Genomic DNA, 18,837 nt, shown 5'->3' with positions numbered 1-18,837 from the left:
TACAAAAAAGGGGAAAAAATCCTTAAAAAATGTAAAAATAAACAAACTGACCAAAAGTTGACATATTCTGCTTAAAAGTAACACTTCTTAGTCCTCTCCAAGGCACACTATTTTAATTACAAACTGATATTATTTTCAGTTTTATTTCATAATGTTTTGTTTATTTCATTTTGTTTATTTTCATTTTAATTCACCATGTAACCCCTTCTGCCCAGGATTCAGTACAGTGCTTATATATAACAGATGCTTAGAAAGAAAGGAAAGAGAGGGGAAAATGACAGCTTCTTTTTAGGAAAGAAGTAAAAAGAAAATTCACAACAAGAAAGACAATGGGAAAAAGTCAGTGGGAAAGAATTAAGGAGAATAGGAAGTATTAAAGGTAAACAAGACAAAAGCAAGAGGATGGGGGTGGGGTGGGAAATTCCCACTTCTTTAAAATGTGTATGTGAAAAAAGAAAAAGCATCTTTAAAATGATTCAGGAAGATTAGCCCAACTAAGCATGGAGCATGATATAAAAACACTGTAAATAAAACAATGTGATGTTGGTATAAAAACTGACATTCTCACAAAATCCATCACAGAATATATATTTCAAACACAAAACACACATACGTGCACTCACACATTTCCCTCCTTAGGTAGCAAAGTTAGAGCGGTCTCATACAATAATTCAGGTTCAGTTCTGGATGGATGAAACTGGAACCTATTATACACAGTGAAGTAAGCCAGAAAGAAAAACACCAATACAATATACTAACGCATATATATGGAATTTAGAAAGATGGAAACAATAACCCTGTGTACGAGACAGCAAAAGAGACACCGATGTATAGATCAGTCTTATGGACTCTGTGGGAGAGGGAGAGGGTGGGGAGATTTGGGAAAATAGCATTGAAACATGTATAATATCATGTTTGAAATGAGTCGCCAGTCCAGGTTCCATGCAGGGTACTGGATGCTTGGGGCTGGTGCACTGGGACGACCCAGAGGGAGGGGAGGGGAGGGAGGAGGGTGGAGGGTTCAGGATGGGGAACGCAGGTATACCTGTGGCGGATTCATTTCGATATTTGGCAAAACTAATACAATTATGTAAAGTTTAAAAATAAAACAAAATTTAAAAAAATAATAAATAAAGCTAATAACATGATCCAGCAAAAAAAAAAAATAATAATAATAATTCAGGTTCAAATGGGGCAGAAAAGAGCCTAATACTTTTTAGTGTAATAATTGCAAGGCCTCTTATTCTGAAAGGGTCCAAAACAAAGCTAAACTCAAACCAGTAAAATGTGCATATCTAAATGACTTAGAAGGAAAATAACTGTACCTCTCTGGAAACACTGAACTAGAACTGGAGTACCCACACATGGGCCTGGAGATCATCTCTAGTTCAAGCCTCAATAGTATCTGGCCAACTCCTGACTTTCTGCTCATGTCAACAAGGTACAAATAGCGACCAGGGATCTGGATCTCGTCCTGCAGTAGGAAAAAAAGGACTGAAGAAGTGAGGGACTAGCTAGAAAGTTTGAGATTCCACTTTCCCTTTCTCAGCTGAATATATATATAGTCTACTATCAACTTTGATATTTCCATGTAAGAGGCATTTCAAACATAACAGGTTCAACAAAGTAATCTTGATACTTTTTTTTTATTTTAATATTTTTTTTGTTTTGATTTTTTTTCTGTAGTGCAATGTATTTTATTCATTTTTTTTTTACTTTACAATATAAAAAAAACTTTTTCTTTTATATTGGAGTAGAGCTGGTTAACAATGCTGTGATAGTTGCAGGTGAATAGGAAAGGGATCCAGCCATACATATACATATATCCATTCTCCCCTAAAATCTCCTCTCATCCAGGCTGTTACATAGCATTGGGCAGAGTCTTGATTCTTATTGCCCACTTCATTTACAATAAACTTCTTTCCTAGTTGCTAAAGCTACAAGCTTGGAAAGAAATGCCCGACTCTCTGCCACCCCATGGACTGTAGTCCACCAGGCTCCTCTGTCTACAGAATTCCCCTGGCGAGAATACTGGAGAGGGTTGCCACTTCCTTCTTCAGAGGATCTTCCCAACCCAGGAATCAAACACGGGTCTCCCACATTGCAAACAGATTCTTTACCATCTGAGCCACCAGGGAAGCCACAAACTGGGAAGTAATCCTTAAATAGTCCAATAACCATAACCCCTAAACCCTCCTCTCTATATACACCCAGATCCAATCCACTAGCTAGTCCTGTCAGTTCAGCCCCAAACACATCTCAAATCTATCCACTTTTTTCCTTTTCCACTACTACAACTCTTATATGAACCAATATGTCTCTACATCAGTTATTATGCAGTATGATAGACCTGTTACTAGTCTTTCTACTTTTACTCTTGTCTAATGTGCTCCACAAAACAATCAATACAGTCCTTTAAAAATATGTTTTTTAAACTGCCACTGCTTTTTATCCTCCACTGGCTTTTCAACCTCTTTACATAGTGTACAATAACTGACATTTTCCACCCCAGCTTTCTTTACAACTTCACTTACTTTGTGCTCCTTCTTGCCAGAACTCACTACACCTCACTGGTCTTTCATTTCCTCTGATACATGAAGCTCTTTCCCCACAGCAGAGCCTTTAAACCTGCTTTTCTGTCCACTAGAAAGCTCTTTTTCTGCTTCTACGTGACTGGCTTCTCCTCACTCTTTCAATCTCAGTTTACATGCCACTTATACAAGTAAGTACTGTCTGGCCCTCTAGCTAAGTGAGTATGGCTCGCTCCACTCTTCTCGACCAGACTACCTGTCCATTTCCTTGATAACACTCACCATAATTTGTAATGCTATATCTATTAACTTCTTGATTCTTGACACTGTGTTAATGTTTTACATATTCAAAAAATAAGGATGGAAGAAATCTAAAGCAAAATAAACAGAAACAAGTGAACACCACTGCATTTCAAATGAATAACAAATACACTGAAAAGACAAAAAAAAGGTAATAACCCAAGAAACTATAAACCCTGTAGTGGGTTGAATGGTGCCCCCCCAAAAAAATACATGTCTACATCCTAATAGCTGGAACCTGTGAATGGACCTTATTTGGAAAAATAACACTTTCAGATATAATTAAGAATCTCTGGATTGTCTGGGTCAGCCCTAAATCTGGTAAAAAGTATCCTCAAGTATCCTTATAAGACACAGAAAGAAGAGAAGAAACAAAGAGGAGAAGATGGAAGCAGAGACTGCAGTTTCACAGCCACATGCCAAGGAATGCCTAGAGTCACCAGAGGCTAAAAAAGGCAAGAAACAATTCTCCCAAAGCCACTGGAGGGAACGTGGCCATCCAATACCTTGATTTCAGGCTTCTGGCCTTCAAAATTTTTAAAGAACAAATTTCTACTGTTTTAAGCGAGCAACTGTGTGGTAATCTGTTACAGTAGTCCTTGCTGTTGTTGTTTTAGTTGTTAAGTCGTGTCCGACTCTTTGTGATCCCATAGACTGTAGCTTGCCAAGCTCCTCTATCCATGGGATTTTCTAGGCAAGAATACTGGAATGGGTTGCCATTTCCTTCTCTGGGTGATCTTTCAAACCCAGGAATGGAACCGGGGTCTCCTGCATTGGCAGGCAGATTCTTTACCACTGAGCCACCAGGTGTGATCACAATGGTGTGATCACTCATCTAGAGACAGACATCCTGGAATGCAAAGTCAAGTGGGCCTTAGGAAGCATCACTACTAACAAAGCTAGTGGAGATGATGGAATTCCAGTTGAGCTATTTCAAATCCTGAATGATGATGCTGTGAAAGTGCTGCACTCAACATGCCAGCAAATTTGGAAAACTCAGCAGTGGCCACAGGACTGGAAAAGGTCAGTTTTCATTCCAATCCCAAAGAAAGGCAATGCCAAAGAGTGCTCAAACTACCACACAATTGCACTCATCTCACACGCTAGCAAAGTAATGCTCAAAATTCTTCAAGCAAGGCTTCAACAGTATGTGAACCATGAACTTCCAGATGTTCAAGCTGGATACAGAAAAGGCAGAGGAACCAAAGATCAAATTGCCAGCATTCATTGGATCATTGAAAAAGCAAGAGAGTTCCAGAAAAACATCTACTTCTGCTTCACTGACTACGCCAAAGCCTTTGACTGTGTGGATCACAACAAACTGTGGAAAATTCTGAAAGGGATGGGAATACCAGACCACCTGACCTGCCTCCTGAGAAATCTGTATACAGGTCAAGAAGCAACAGTTAGAACTGGACATGAAACAACAGACTGGTTCCAAATCCAAAGGAGTACGTCAAGGCTATATATTGTCACCCTGCTTATTTAACTTATATGCAGAGTACATCATGCAAAATGCCAGGCTGGATGAAGACAAGCTGGAATCAGGATTGCTGGGAGAAGTATCAATAACCTCAGATATGCAGATGACACCACCCTTATGGCAGAAAGTGAAGAAGAACTAAAGAGCCTCTTAATGAAAGTGAAAGAGGAGAGTGAAAAAGCTGGCTTAAAACTCAACATTCAGAAAACTAAGATCATGGCATCTGGTCCCATCATTTCATGGCAAATAGATGGGAAAACAATGGAAACGGTGAGAAACTAGTTTTGGGGGCTCCAAAATCACTACAGATGGTGACTGCAGCCATGAAATTAAAAGATGTTTGCTCCTTGGAAGAAAAATTATGACCAACCTAGACAGCATATTAAAAAGCAGAGACATTACTTTGCCAACGAAGGTCCGTCTAGTCAAAGCTATGGTTTTCCAGTAGTCATGTACGGATGAGAGAGTTGGACTATAAAGAAAGCTGAGTGCTGAAGAATTGCTTTTGAACTATGGTGCTAGAGAAGACCTTCAGAGTCCCTTGGAGTGCAAGGAGATCAAACCAGTGAATCCTAAAGGAAATCAGCCCTGAATATTCATTGGAAGGACTGATGCTGAAGCTGTAATACTTTGGCCACCTGAAGCAAAGAACTGAGTCATTGGAAAAGACCAATGTTGGGAAAGATTGAAGGAGGGAGGAGAAGCGGATGACAGAGGATGAGATGGTTGGATAGCATCACCAACTTGACAGGCATGAGTTTGAGTCAGCTCCGGGAGTTGGTGATGGACAGGGAAGCCTGGCGTGCTGCAGTCCATAGGGTTGCAAAGAGTCGGAAACAACTGAGTGACTGAACTGACTGAGCCACCAGGGAAGCCCTACAGTATTGCGGTGTACATGCATGCTAAGTCGCCTTCAGTCATGTCTGACTCTTCGCAACCCGATTGGCTGTAGCCTACCAGGCTCCTCTGTTCATGAGATTCTCCAGGTAAGAATACTGGAGTGGGTTGCCATGCCCTCCTTCAGGGAATCTTCCCAACCCAGGGATCGAACTCATGTCTGCCTGCATCTCCTGCATTGCAGGTGGATTCTTTACTCACTGAGCCACCTGGGAAGCCCACAGCAGTCCCAGAAAACTACTAATACATACTCAGTCTCAAGACCAAAAGAACTGCAAATGAGTACTGCTTTCCAGTTAATATATTTGTTCCTTTTTTGCAAATGGTATGCATTAACAATTCTAAAACTGCTTTCAATATAAATGAAGATTTAAGCAAATGAGGAAATATGTTGGAGATAACAGGAGTTGAGTTTCTAGCTGTTGGAGAAGGAAGTTACTAAAGTGCAAAAAGGGGAAGATTAGAATGAACTCTGTGGTGTTTGAATGAAACTGGGGATATCAATACAAACTCATGGTTTTTAATAGGTAAATGTAAATACAGGGGTAAATGTACATTTCTAAATTATTCTCTCACTTTACATGATGGAAATGTCTAGAAACAATAACATCTCAGCAAACCTAGTGAAGAGATCCTGGTTGCCAAATATTCTCCCCTAAAGGAACCAGGGCTCCTTGGAGAAATGATTCTTTCTGGGGCTGAGGTAGGAAAAGTACAAGATGAATACAAAATATTTGGTTATCTTAAAAAAATAAGAGAGTGTTGCAAACATGATGAGGATATGCTAAAAAGATAAAATGTAAATTGGAGGGGCCTTTCACAAGTTAAACCTGGGACAATTAGGGTATCAAAATAAATAATGAAAATAATGATTGTAAACCATTGTCTAAGAACCTTTGAAAGCATATTAATAAAGAAATAAATAAGAGAAAGTTCTTCCTTACAGAATGCTGATTAATAAATATAAGATAAATGATAGAAAAATTTTTGCACAATTTTGCAATCATCAGAGTAATATTCAATAACTGATTCAAACAAAACCATCAATGGACTCTAAAACCAATGGAGGAAAGTCTGATAATGAACAGGATAATGCCATGGTCTCAAGATTTCCCTGCAAATTACATAGCAATTACAAAAAGGTAATAGCAACTCTGTACTAAAAAAATTTGGTAGGTATAAGGTACTTTCTGATATGAAGAAGCAAGGAGAGTAAAATATTATTTTGGGGTAAGTCCTTCTAGAAATGCATACCCTGACTCTAATTATGAGGAAAAACAGACAAAACTGAATTTTACATTTTACAAAATAATGTGGGTTGTAGTCTTCAAAAAAAATCAAAGTAAAAGAAGTTGGCGGGGTGGGGAGGTATAGGAACTACTCCCAATTAAAGGAGACAAAGGGTATGAGGATCAAACTGGTGAGAAAATAATTATGAGGGAGATCATGGAGCTAACTGATGAAACTATTGATTATGGATTAAATAACAGTATTTTATCAATATTAAATTCATGATTATATAAGAAGATGAAACGTTATTAGGAAAACCAAACTAAAGAATTAAGAACAAAGGAGCATGATGTTTGCAACTTATTTTCAAAAGTTGGGTGACATTAAACACACATACATAATTTTTATGTATGTGTATATGCATATATGCCTGAGTGCCTGGGGGATGTATAAGTAGGGAGGAAGAAGGGAGAGAGAGGAGAAGGAGGGACAGTGTTTGTGTTAGTTATGGGAGAAAGGGAGGAAGAGATGGGGGGATAAAGCAGTGGGACAAAATGTCAGCAATTGGTGATTCTGAAAAAAAGAGTATAAAGCAGCTCTGTGTACTATATTTTACAACTTTTCTGTAAATTTGAAATTACACCAAAATAAATACTTGAAAAAATATATATGTTCTGGCTGCTCTCTGAAAAGTCTGTTGCAAAAACAAAAGAGGAATATTGGCTTCCCTGGCCCTACACCAGGGAAAGGCCAGTAACAAAGAAGCACCGCGCCTCCTCCCTGGACCCCAGAGCAGCAGAGACAGCAGCCCCAGTGAGGTGGAACACTTGACGTTCCTGCCTCTACCAGGCTAACGTTAGCGACTAAGCCGATCCCTCACCTAAGGCTTCTCACCACACAGCAGCATCTGTAGGACAGAACCTTCCTGATAGTGTGTGCTTTACATTGGGATTAATGCCAGCATGGAGTAGCAGCACTCCCTTTCCCACCAACTCACAGACGCAGCTGCTGTGTCCCACTGCTGTGTTCCCACTCCAGCTTTGCCCAGAGGCATACCCAGTTACAGGAACTACTACACAACATAAAAAGAGTAAGCTTCTGGTTTTCCAGCAAGAACATCAGAACAATAAACCTCTGACAACAGAGGGCAAAGGGGAAATTAAGGGCTTAAGAAGTAAGAAAGCTAGGACAAAAATATCATTTAAATCTGTATAAACAGTACTGAGCTCACTGCTGAGGTGAGCTCATATGTGTAATATGTGAAACCTGTCAGAAGCAACTTAAGAAAAGCACTGAGATCTCAAAACACCGCAGACTACCACCGAGGTTCCACATCATCTCCTGGGTAACATGCACACGAGACAAACCAGAATAGCATACAAAGGCATAAAGACTTCGGAAATTAAACTTACATCGGAAGTAAAAACAGCTAACATAAGGCAGGTCAGGACGTACAGTCTAAAATTAATCAGGTTGACTGTCAGCTAAAAAGAAACCACATATTCACACAAGCAAAAAAAAAAAAAAAAAACTTCTAGCATTCTCCAGAAGTTTTAGACAGGAGCCTGCATCTCATAACACAATATTCAAAGTGTCAAGAATACAATCCAAAATTAAACATATAAAAAAATCAGGAAAACCTAATGAGCCCTCAAGGAATAAGATATGCTAAGTCACTTCAGTGTCTGACTCTTTGAGACCCTTTGGACTGTAGCCCTCCAGGCTCTTCTGTCCCTGGGGTTACTCCAGGCAAGAACACTGGTGTGGGCTGCCATGCTCCCTCCAGGGTATCTTCCCGACCCAGGGATCACACCCATGTCACTTATGTCTCCTGAACTGGCAGGCAAGTTCTTTACCACTAGTGTCACCTGGGAAGCCCCAGGAAGTAAGATGAAAGATGCCAACCACAAGATGACCTAAAAGTCGGAATTCTCAGAAAAATACTTTAAATCAGTGTTTACAATCATGATACAAAAAGGGAAAGCAGACAGTTTTGAAACAAAGGCAAAGACAGACATGCTCAGCAAAGAAAAACTAACTACTTTTTCAGAATGGAAATTTGTACTGAAAAACATAATAATGGAAGTTAAAATTCACTAGAGGGGCTTAACAGTAGAATGGGTACATTAGAGGACACAGTCAGTGAACTTGAAGACAGATAATTCAATTCAAACAATAGAAGAAAAAAAAATAGGGAGAAAATGAGCAGAATCATAAAGATGTTTGCTGCTGCTGCTGCTAAGTCACTTTAGTCGTGTCCGACTCTGTGTGACCCCATAGACAGCAGCCCACCAGGCTCCCCCGTCCCTGGGATTCTCCAGGCAAGAACACTGGAGTGGGTTGCCATTTCCTTCTCCAATGCATGAAAGTGAAAAGTGAAAGGGACGTCGCTCAGTCGTGTCCGACTCCTAGCGACCCCATGGACTGCAGCCTACCAGGCTCCTCCACCCATGGGATGCTGGAATGGGGTGCCTTTGCCTTCTCCAAAAGATGTTTGAGACTATATAAAAAGATTTAGTATTCCTGTTATATAAGACTCTTAGATGCAGAAAAATATTTGAAGAAATAATGCCTAAAAATTTCCAAAGTGTGGTGAAAAAAGTAAACATACAGATTTAAGAATCCCAGTGAAAACCAAACAAAATGAACTAACAACAAAAATTTTTAATGAAAGATATTTTTAAAGCACTAAGAGAAAAACTGTTGTTATTGTTCAGTTGCTCAGTCATGTCCGACTCTTCACGACCCCGTGGACTGAAGCACACCAGGCTTCCCTGTCATTCACCATCTTCCGGAGCTTGCTCAACTAATGCCATCCAAACACCTTTCTGTCGTCCCCTTCTCCTCCTGCCTTCAATCTTTCCCAGCATTAGGGTCTTTTCTAATGAGTCAGCTCTTCATATCAGGTGGCCAAAGTATTAGAGCTTGAGCTTCAGCATCGGTCCTTCCAATGAATAGTCAGGATTGATTTCCTTTTGGATGGACAGGTTGGATCTCTTTGCAGTCCAGGGGACTCTCAAGAGTCTTCTTTAACACCACAGTTCAAAACCATCAATTCTTTGGCATTAAGCCACCTTTATGGTTCAATTCTCATATCCATACATGACTACTAGAAAAACCATAGCTTTAACTAGACAGACATTTGTTGGCAAAGTAACATCTCTGCTTTTTAATATGCTGTCTAGGTTGGTCATAACTTTTCTTCCAAGGAGCAAGTGTCTTAATTTCATGGCTGCAGTCACCATCTCCAGTGATTTTGGAGCCCAAGAAAGTAAAGTCTGTCACTGTTTCCATTGTTTCCCTATCTATTTGCCATGAAATCATGGGACTGGATGCCATAATCTTCATTTTTTGAATGTTGAGTTTTAAACCAGCTTTTTCACTCTTCTCTTTCACTTTCACCAAAAGGCTCTTTAGTTCTTTTTCACTTTCTGCCATAAGGGTGGTGTCATCTGCATATCTGGGGTTATTGCCAAGTTAAGTGTACAGAAAATGTACTTTAGAAGCAAAGGTGAAATAGAGACATCCTAAGATGAAAGAAAACTAAGAGAACTTGTCACCAGTAGACCTGCTTAAAAAGAAATGCTACAGGGGGAATTTCCTGGCAGCCCAGCAGTTAGGACTTGGCTCTTTCACTGCCAGAGGCCAGGTGTGATCCCTAATCGGGGAACCAAGATACCACAAGCCTTACAGCATGGCCAAACTGTTTTATTTTTTAAAAAATAAAATGCTACCACAAAGTGAAAAACTGGTCATATAATTCATTTGGAAACTTTATTAAAAAATAAAAAATTTCAAGAATTATCTTATTATTTCAAGAAGATTTTTACTATTATTTTATTCTTATTTTAATTCTTATTGGTTTATTATTTCAAGAAATTTTAACTCAAGGATATTTGTGAAAAGAAAGAACAAAGTTGGAAGACTCACACTTTTCCATTTTTCAAAATTAATTACATGTTAATGTTAGTAGCAGCTTTATTCATAAAGCTTTGTTGGCAACACACATTTTGCCAATGGGACAGATGTTCAGTGAGAGGGAAAGAAGGAAATAAAGAAAATGTTTCAAGAAGGAGAGAATAATCAACTGTGTCAAACACTGCTGAGAGTTACAGTGTTAGGAGAATTGAGAACTGACCAACAGTTATGAATCACATGACTGTGGGGTGGCGTGAACAGATAAGTGACTTAGTGTTGAAGTGTGTGTTAGTCGCTCACTTCTGTCCGACTCTTTGCGAACCCATGGACTGTAGCCTGCCAAGCTCCCTGTCCATGGAATTCGTCAAGCAAGAATACTGGAGTGCATAGGCATTCCCTTCTCCAGAGGATCTTCCTAACCCAGGGGTCGAACCCAGGTCTCCCACACTGCAGGTGGATTCTTTACCATCTGACCCTGTGCACCTAAGGTACTAAAAGATAGTAATTAAACTGCCTGATAATAGATTAAAATCTGTAGAACTGTCAGAGATCCTATTCATCTCTTTCCAAAACAGAAATTTGTCTGTCTTGTCTTATTTAAGAAAAAAAAAGAAGAAGAACTTCTAGGGCCAAGCAGTAAATAAGTATCTGATCTAGTTAACCTCTGGCCCCAGAAAATAGCTCATCATTTGCAACAAAAGGAACACCTCAATATCCATGAGCCATGCCCTGCGTTCAGGGACTTCGATCCTAAAGTGCCTTGGCTTCCTCAATCTTGCACACGACTTCACACTTTCATTCTCCCTCTCAGTGTAACTCAGCTCCACTTCCACTGACGGCTCTTCCTGGCCCCTTAATTTAATGTGTAGCGGGCTTCCCTCCCAGTCAGTTCCTAGTTTACCATCTTCTTCTACTCCCAGACTCAGGAGTCACTGCTTCTGAGCACAACGGGCATAACTCAGTCCAGTTCTTTTTTTGCAGTATAGCTTTTGGGGGGTGGCTTTTTTCTAAATCGGAGGATAGTTGCTTTAGAATGCTGTGGTGTTCTCTGCCATACATCAATGCCAATCAGCTATCTATCTGTCTATCTATTTCTCCTCCAGTTTGGAATCTCACTTCCTATGCTTTGTCCTAACAGAAACCCAGCCTATGCAGGTCTTGAAGGCAGGCTCCAGAAGAGAGGTCTTTTACTGATACTTATTGATTAGAGTTGAAATATCATCTACAAATATAAAGTATATTTCTAACAGGACCAAAAGAAGATGATCCCTACTACAGAGGACATTAACATAAAACACAATCACCTTAGTTGTTGAGTACACAGAATATGAACACAAATAGTAAGCTAACTGAAGAAATACTAAAAGACTATGAATGCTGTTTCTTGTTTGTAAAGACAAGAGTATGACAAAGGCAATGGGAATGTTAAGTACCCTTGTGTTAAAACAGTGACCAAAATTAGTCATAATAGAAAATGAAGTTCAACTGAGGATTCTTAAATGAATCTAAACAGATTCAGTATCATGGCTCACATTAGTGGAAAAAAAATTTTAAGTGACACCTATTAAAGAACAGTCAGTGACTAAAACACTTTTTCATCAAATAAACTAGGTTTTCTCTCTTTCTCCTTTATCTAAACATAGGCACTCCTAGGGGGAAAAAAATTTCCTTCCTTTATTTAACAGTCTGGAAAGAGCCTAGTAGAAAGAATGAAGCATCTATTTACTTCTCATAATCTGCTAGACTGTGCATACAGAGAGGACGTTATCAAGCCATGACCACTATTGGTTTCCTCTAATTCACATGCACTCATGCTCTCCCGTGCACAGAGGTGTGCTGATCTACAGTTATCAATCCGTACCCCTGTGGCAGCCTCGTGACAAAAGCTGTGACCGCTGACCCACCACAGTGCCATTTGCAGTCACTGAATGAGGTGAGGCTCTGTGACCCATAAAATGAAAGTACCCATGTTTTTGGCATAGTGAGTTAACTAGCAGAGGCAACTCCTACGAAGAGAGGAAATGCCTCAGGGAATATACTATCAGCTTTAATCCAAAAGTTCTTCTTAACTGGAGTCCATTCATGGCTTCAGGAATCTTCAAACTTCCTAAAATTGTCAGCAAAATTTTGTGTCGGTATATTTTGCTGGAGAAAATGTTCATAGCCTAATTTTGGGGGTTGGCAACCTTCTTCTCTAATGGACTTGTTTTTCAGTCACTCAGTCATACCCAACTCTTTGCGACCCCATGGCCTGCAACACACCAGCCTTCCCTGTTGTTCACCTTCTCCCAGAGCTTGCTCAAACTCATGTTCATTGAGTTGGTGATGCCATCCAACCATCTCGTCCTCTGTCATCCCCTTTGCTTCCTGCCTTCAATCTTTCCCAGCATCAGGGTCTTTTCTAATGAGTCGGCTCTTCGCATCAGGTGGCTGAAGTACTGGAGCTTCAGCTTCAACACTGTCTTTCCAATGAATATTCAAGATTGAAATCCTTTAGGATGGAATAGATAGTAACTATTTTAGGCTTTCTGGGTCACATGGTCTTTGAGAGAACTACTCAAACTCTACCACTGTAAGCACAAAAGCAATCACAGACAACAATAAATGAACAGGCATGGCTGTGTTCCAGTAAAACTTTTATTTACAGAAACAGTGCAGGCTGGATTTGGACCACGGATTGCGGTCTGCCGAACCCTGTGTAATCCATCACACTCTTAGTCATTCCCTTCTATGAATCAAGGACTCTGAAATTCAAATCTTTCTAACTACTGAGCAATTTAAAAATACATTTGAAGATACCAAAGAGATAGATTCATTCTTCTTTGATCAACTCAACTTCAATGACCTCGTCTATAAGATACTGCAGTAGCTCCAACTATAGCTAACTCTGTCCACAGATGGTTCCTTTTCTGGAATCACGAATGTTCTTTTCAACATCCTAAATTTCAACCAATCACTCAACATAAACCTGAGTGTCCTTCTGCTGTACTTATAATGAACAACTTTTATTCTGGAATAAATCCCTCTTCCTCAGCATTGTATTCCCTTCAAACACCTCAGGCTCCTGAACAGACTCAAGAGGATCATAGCATGCGTACATACTAAGTCACTCAGTCATGTCCAGCTCTTTGTGACCCCATGGACTGCAACCCGCCAGGCTCCTTTGCCCATGGAATTCTGCAGGCAAGAATATTGGAGTGGGTTCCCATTTCCTTCTCCAGGGGATCTTCCCTACCCAGGGATCGAACCTGGGTCTCCTGCATTGCAGGCAGATTCTTTACTGTCTGAGCCACCAGAGAAGCCTTAAAAAAAGGTTTTGTCTGACTCTTTGTGATCCCATGGACTATACAGTCCATGGAATTCTCCAGGCAAGAATACTGGAGTAGGTAGCCTTTTCCCTCTCCAGGGGATCTTCCCAACCCAGGGATTGAACCCAGGTCTCCTGCGTTGCAGGCAGATTCTTTACCAGCTGAGCCACAAGAGAAGCCCAAGAATATCATACGAATATGCCAAAGACTCTCTCTTATAACTTAAGATTTTGTAACCCTGAATGCTCCCACAAGTCTTAGCAATTTTTCTCTCACACTATCAATATCTATTCTAAGCCTTTACTATTCTACATAAGGTCTCATTCCAACTTTTCCCAACACAAAACTAGGAAATGATTCAGTGGCTACATGGTGACACCTTCAACTTTTTATCTAAGGCCAACCACTTGTAACCGTACCTGCATATGAGCCCAGTCGCATCCCTCTATTTCCAATGTAAATAAATTTCCTTCTCCCACTCAAAGCTAAGTCTTGCTCTTATGTTTGATCTCCCACTCTACCACCTCCTTGGGGACTTTCATTATTACCTAGTATGTTTGGTATTTGCAAGACTGTATTACTTTCCTATTTCTGTGTAACAAATTACCACAAACTTAGGGGCTTAAAACAACTCTTAGTTTATTAGCTAACAGTTTGGGAAGTCAGAAGGCCAGTCACAATCCAGAAGGTTGAATTTTCTGCTTGGGGTCTCAGAGACTGAAATCAGGATGTTCGGAGGGCCACATTGCTTTGTGGAGGCTCAAGGGAGCATTCATTTCCAAGCTCATTCAGGCTACTGGCAGAACCCAACTTCCTGTGGTGGCAGGACTAAGATGCCTATTTCATTGCCTCCGTCAGCTGGGAGCTGCTCACAGCATCAAGAAGCTGGGTGCCTTCCTCGCTACATGGATTCCTCCACCTTCAAAGCCAACAAACGTGAAACTTCTCTTCTTGAACCTGAATTAGACAAAGCCACTTCCAAAAACCTTTGCAAAACAATCCCTTCTTGACATATACACCCTACTATATATACAAGAGATTTACTAATTAAGGACCTACTTATACAGCACAGGGAACTCCACTCAGTACTCTGTAATGGCCTATATGGGGAAAGAAACTGAAAAAGAGTTGGATACATGTATATGTATAACTGATTCACTTTGCTGTATACCTGAAACAGACAGAACATTGTAAATCAACTCTACTCCAATAAAATTTTTTTAAAAAAACAATAGGGGGGTGGGAAATCCCTTCTTGATATATATCTCTTGCTGAAACAGCTAAGAAACAAAATCCTTAAGCTTCCTAGAAGTCAACTGGTTTGATTGTGAAAATAAAATCTGTGAGGCACATGCTTCATTTCTTGAAGGAGCCTTTAGTATAACTGAATATTCTGACCTTTTGATCTTTCTGAAGTTTTAGCAAAAGGTTATACAGCACACCCTAGGCTTTTTGTCTGTGTCACACTTTCAGAAGCAATTTCTTCACTTTAACATTCTTTGCCATATGGATAGGCTCAAAATTCACTCAATCATCTAGTATTCGTTTCTGTTTAACAAGACTTTTCTCAATTTACCTTTTGTTCTCATTTTTTACTATAAGTAGCAAGAAAAAACCAGGCAGTACTTTCAACATTTTGGCTGGAGATCTCCTTGGCTATAGCTATCTATCCAACGTCATCATTCAGGTTCTGCTTGCATATTCAAAGCCAGAAACGAGAATCCCTCTCGAGTCAAATCCCTCAAATTTTAAAATCTTTTTTGCCAGGAAGAAGGGCTCATCTGATTAGGCAGGATCCACTGAGGATAATCTTTCTTTCTTAAAGTTAACTGTGAAGACAATATAATCTAATTGCAGAAGGATCTCATTATACTCATGGGTCACATCCACACTCAAGGAGAGGGGCAGGGAATCTTGGGTGCCACATCAGAATTCTCCCTATAGGGACTATTATGTAGCAATTTTGAAATTACTTTCTATGTACTATAGGAGGTGTTGTTCAGTCACTAAGTCATGTCCAACTCTTTGAGATCCCATGGACTAGCAGCACACCAGGCTTCCCTGTCCTTCAGTATCTCCCAGAGTTTGCTCAAACTCATGTCCACTGTGTCGATCGATGACGCCATCCAACCATCTCATCCTCTGTCGCCTCCTCCTCCTCCTGCCCTCAATCTTTCCCAGCATCAGGATCTTTTCTAATGAGTCAGCTCTTCACATCAGGTGGCCAAAGAATCAGAGCTTCAGCTTGAGCATCAGTCCTTCCAATGACTATTCACGGTTGATTTCCTTTAGGACTGACTGATTTGACCTCCTTGTTGTCCAAGGGACTCTCAAAAGCCTTCCCCAGCACCACAATTCAAAAGCATCAATTCTTCAGCACTCTGCATTCATTATGGTCTAACTCTCACATCTGTACATGCCTAGGAAAAACCATAGCTTTGACTATATGGACTTTGAACAAATGAATAAATGCTGGTGATGCTAGAGGACAAGTTTTTCAGTGGAGAAGTGAAATACAAATACTCAGTGGGGAAAGGCTAGGAAGCTGGATTCAAATTGGGTGTATCACAGTGAACTCATGATTTTTTTAATACATTTTGCTTATTTTTTGGTTGGTTGGTTTATCCCTCCAGCCCCAACTCTGTCTTCTGAAACAGTCTAGAAGATTAACACTTCAGCAACATGGAACAACAGACTGGTTCCAAATAGGAAAAGGAGTACGTCAAGGCTGTATATTGTCACCCTGCTTATTTAACTTATATGCAGAGTACATCATGAGAAACGCTGGACTGGAAGAAACACAGCTGGAATCAAGATTGCCAGGAGAAATATCAATCACCTCAGATATGCAGATGACACCACCCTTATGGCACAAAGTGAAAAGGAACTAAAAAGCCTCTTGATGAAAGTGAAAGTGGAGAGTGAAAAAGTTGGCTTAAAGCTCAACATTCAGAAAACAAAGATCATGGCATCCGGTCCCATCACTTCATGGCAAATAGATGGGGAAACAGTGGAAACAGTGTCAGAGTTTATTTTTTGGGGCTCCAAAATCACTGCACATGATGACTGCAGCCATGAAATTAAAAGACGCTTACTCCTTGGAAGGAAAGTTATGACCAACCTAGATAGCATATTCAAAAGCAGAGACATTACTTTGCCAACAAAGGTCCGTCTAGTCAAGGCTATGGTTTTTCCTGTGGTCATGTATGGATGTGAGAGTTGGACTGTGAAGAAGGCTGAATGCCGAAGAATTGATGCTTTTGAACTGTGGTGTTGGAGAAGACTCTTGAGAGTCCCTTGGACTGCAAGGAGATCCAACCAGTCCATTCTGAAGATCAGCCCTGGGATTTCTTTGGAAGGAATGACGCTAAAGCTGAAACTCCAGTACTTTGGCCACCTCATGCGAAGAGTTGACTCATTGGAAAAGACTCTGATGCTGGGAGGGATTGGGGGCGGGAGGAGAAGGGGACAACAGAGGATGAGATGGCTGGATGGCATCACTGACTCAATGGACGTGAGTCTGGGTAATCTCCGGGAGTTGGTGATGGACAGGGAGGCCTGGCATGCTGTGATTCATGGGGTCGCAAAGAGTCGGACACGACTGAGTGACTGAACTGAACTGAACAATGAACATAAGCAGTGCCCTAGATCTTGATTTGTAAATAGAATTTTCAGTTCAAGAGAACCATGGAATGCTAGAAAAATCAGAACAGAATAGTACAAGGTGAGCCAGGAACATTTTGTTGTGCCAGAATGTAAGAAAGTACCCCCGAAATGATGGGGATATGTCAAAAGGATAGAAACCAGTGTTATGGAGTTTCTATTAGAGAAAAAGCTCTGTAAATATTCAGAATTTGGAAAGAAACACAATGTATTTTAAATGAATTCACTTTTTAGAGTTATACTTGCAGTTAAAACCACCAGTTACAACTGCTTGAGGAAATAAAATATACCTAAAATTCACAGTTTATAATATTTTACTCCTAAGAAACAATATTTACCATTAAAAGGACATGACTAAAATATTTCATTTCCAAATAATAAGGGCAATTTTTTGGAGAGGTTTTATATCAGAATAACTACATGTACTATTCAAACATAAATAAAGCATTTGAAAGTACCTTTTCTCCAAAATTCCTTATAAAACTTCTAATCTCCGTAATTAAAGTACAATCATAGAGAAATGGCCCACTAAAATGTCCAAACGTTAAAGGGTCCCCTGAGCCTGTCCTCTCCCACTTTAGCCAAGTAATTATGAAATAAATGGCACAGAACCGTTTTAAACGGCTGAAGGTAAAGTATGGGTCTACGAGTTGAAAAGAATAGAGAAAAACATTCTCTGGGACTTCCCTGGTGGTCCACTGGTTAAGACTCTGCACTTCCTCTGCAGAGGCCTGGGTTCAATCCCTAGTCAGAGAAGTAATATCCCACATGCTGTGGAGGGCCAAAAGAAAAAGAAAAGAAAAACACTCTCCGACTGGAAGTAATATACTAAAATTCTGGTTTAGAATAAAGGAGTTTTAGATGATAATGTAACTACAGTTTTTAAGGTGTGCTTTTGAATGGTTTAAGGGTTGATTCTTGTTTATCCTTGTCCTACCTTCCTAATGATTTAAACCTGAAGAAGTAATGTCCCATTTTCTCAGATAATATAAGCAATAAATATGAGATCAGTGATCTTCATATTTTAAAGAAACAACAGAACCTGATTTTCAAAGAATATCTTATAAAGAGCTTCAATACAGAAAACAGACAAAACTGGAATCTCTGTGGCTGAAGGAGGCCCCCTGCCCCTCACTCCCACTCTGAGGCCTCGCATTCCACTTGACTAGCTCCAAACAATACCTTATGTAAAGGTTCTCGTGTGATCAGAAAAAAATGTTTCTCAGATGCATAAAGGAAAAAAGGTATACAAAAACTGAAATCTTAATTGTGATTATATTTGGGTTGTAAAATTATGAGTAATTTTTCCTTTTCAAATTTGTAACAGTCAATAAAAATTACTGTTAAAAACTCAATAAACTAGTTTTTAAAGGTATAAATATAAATACTCTCCCTGTAATGTAGTATGTAGCAGAAATATATATACACATATATATACACTCACACACCACTAGAAGTATACCCCCCAAAAAATACATACATTCACATAAAGATATAAAGAGATAAA

At 39.8% G+C, this 18,837-nt stretch overlaps 1 protein-coding gene across 3 annotated transcripts in view; it reads right to left on the bottom strand.

Moving 5' to 3' along the window:
* Positions 1-18,837, bottom strand: part of WDR70 (WD repeat domain 70) — a 285,459-nt gene that overhangs the window by 173,666 nt on the left and 92,956 nt on the right. The gene's annotated exons all lie outside the window — the stretch shown is intronic.

Source organism: Bos grunniens, chromosome 20 (assembly GCF_055505025.1).
Source record: "Bos grunniens cultivar Pamir isolate PY7600 chromosome 20, Bosgru_T2T1.0, whole genome shotgun sequence".
Taxonomy (NCBI): Eukaryota; Metazoa; Chordata; class Mammalia; order Artiodactyla; family Bovidae; genus Bos; species Bos grunniens.
The sequence above is the reverse complement of the archived record's forward strand: the minus strand, read 5'-3'. Positions and strand labels throughout refer to the sequence as shown.